Below are 2,501 nucleotides of genomic sequence, written 5' to 3'. Positions count from 1 at the left end.
TGTAAGCATGCTCTACATGTCACATAGTTAACAGACATTATTTTTCCTTTTGCGAAACAATGGGGAGTGAAATTCTAGGGACCACCCAATGTTCCTCCTATGAGCTTTCCCAGGGCTCTCTAAAACTGACCCGATACCTTCTGCCCATATTTTACCATCTCAACCAGTCTCTAGCTATTTTTTTTCGAGACTTTTCTCACAAACAGGTCAGATAAATGAGCCCACGTGCTAAACAGAGTCACAGTTGTGAAGTAAGATTGTCAAGAAGCCATTGATGCGCTCGATACTTTCTGACCATATTTTACCCTCTAAACCAGCCTCTAGCTATTTTTTCGTGACTTTTCCTCCCTCAAGCAGACCAGACAAATCATTCAGCCTCTAGCTATTTTTTTCTCAAGACTTTTCTCACAAGCAGAGCAGACAAATGATCCCACGTGCTAAACAGAGTCACAGTGTGACGTAAGATTGTCGAAAAGCCATTGATGCGCTCGTAAATTTTAAGCTGCACTCAGGATATGTCCTTAAGATGCTAGTATTCCCAACCCAAGTAATAATGGACGTATATTTCACGACTCGTTTCTAAATAATGAAAAGTTTATATTTTAAACTGTCATTACTTTATCTGAGGAACGTGACTATCTGCACCATCTAGTACGTGTTATGACACGTTTGAATTAAATATATTTGTTTTAGATGACGGTTATTTGATCTGAAGAACGTGTATCTCACGACTTGCTTTTAAACAATGAAAAGTTTATATTCTAGACTGATGTCACTTTATATAAGGAACGTGTATATAATTAAATGGATTTATTTATTTTAATTAACAACTACTTGATCTAAAGAATACATGTATCAACAGGTTTAAAATAATGAATTCTCTTTGAAATCTACAATCATGAGTGAGTAACCCATCAAAAATGTCGTTCGCCTGCAACAGTCCCTCCACTCTCAATTTCCAATAAGCGTGTATATCTTATCCCTTCCTACGATATTATTCAAAGCCACCCAAGTTTCGTTTGCCTGCAACACTTCCCCTACTCTCAATTTCCAAGTGTGTATATCTTATTCCCTCCTAGGATATTATTCAAGGTCACCCACGCTAGCAATTAGGAAATTTCATTCAGTCTCGATTAGAAGCGTGAAGCAGTCGAAAGTTCAAGTCTGTAACGCTGCAGTCATAATATTTTATTGTGGTGTAATAGCAGTATTGAAGCTTCAAGCAGTGCAAAGTACCAGTTTCACGTTGCAGATAGAATATTTTTTTATTGTCACGTAATTGTCGTAGATAATCTTTAGAAGGTAAGAATTATTTTTTCTTTTTTACGTTATTCTCTATTTTTAATATTATTTTATTATTATAGAAATGGATTTAACTAAGATTAATGAACTCGCAACTGTAGAACCAAAAACTTTTATAAAACTGAATACTTTGGAGATTGGGGGGTCATACCGAATAACTGAATTATCGAAAATTAAAACCAAATATGGGGAGAGAATAATAGCAAAGCTGCTTACGAAGGAATGGTTCTTCTTGCCTGCGAGGATGATGGCATTACTGGAAAAACCAGAACAATTCAAGAATTTTCAAGATGCAGCTTCAAATCAAATATTAACATTCACGTATCATGGTGGAAATTACAATAATATGACATTTGCAATTGTTAGTCAAATTTCAAAAGATTAATTTAGAAAACATTTGTAAGGAATAATTTAAACACAAATAAATGATTATTATATCTTATTTATTATTTTTTTCCTTCATTATAATGATAAGCTTAACTATAGTCTATTAGCGATTAACATACATTTCTAACTATTAGCGATTAACTTACATTTCTAACTATTAACGATTAACTTACATTTCTAACAATACTTGTAAGCGGGTTATATTCAACAATTTTATCATGTATAATTAAACAATACGCAGTAGTATTACTTGCAATATTTTTAGAACAATCGATCTCTATTTTAACGTCAACTGTGCCAGATTTAATAGATTCGTTTTGATGCGAACAATCAATGACAAAGAGAGGGCCATATTCTAAGAAATTGTTGTAATCAAGCATAGGTTTCGACGGTTTTTCTCCAGCATAATAGGATTGGATAAATTTAACATACATATCATATAGTACAGAAAATCGTGATTTTTCAGTATCAGTATCAAGTCGATCATACGGATAAAATTCAGAATTAAGATAGACTTTAATATCACGAACAAAACTATCATCGAAGTCAAGCACCTTCATATGCTGCGTATTCTTCTTATTTGTTCTAAATGCTAGAATAACGTATCGAGGCTTCTCCAATTGTGTTGCAGCTTTTACAGCCCACGTATGCCTCTGTGTTTCTGGTAGAAGCGGGTATTCGTAGAGTTCCCAGGATCGAAAAGCCATGGTGAGGCTTTTGTTTTGGTCGATAATACGTAGATATTGAAGTTTTGTGTATTCATTCAATGATATATGAGGAATTCTCCATTGCACTTTTTGAACATCAATTTT

This window comes from Prorops nasuta, unplaced genomic scaffold (genome assembly GCF_024137725.1).
Source record: "Prorops nasuta isolate Cenicafe-Biocafe unplaced genomic scaffold, Cenicafe_Pnas_1.2 PNAS00007, whole genome shotgun sequence".
Taxonomy (NCBI): Eukaryota; Metazoa; Arthropoda; class Insecta; order Hymenoptera; family Bethylidae; genus Prorops; species Prorops nasuta.
The sequence above is the reverse complement of the archived record's forward strand: the minus strand, read 5'-3'. Positions refer to the sequence as shown.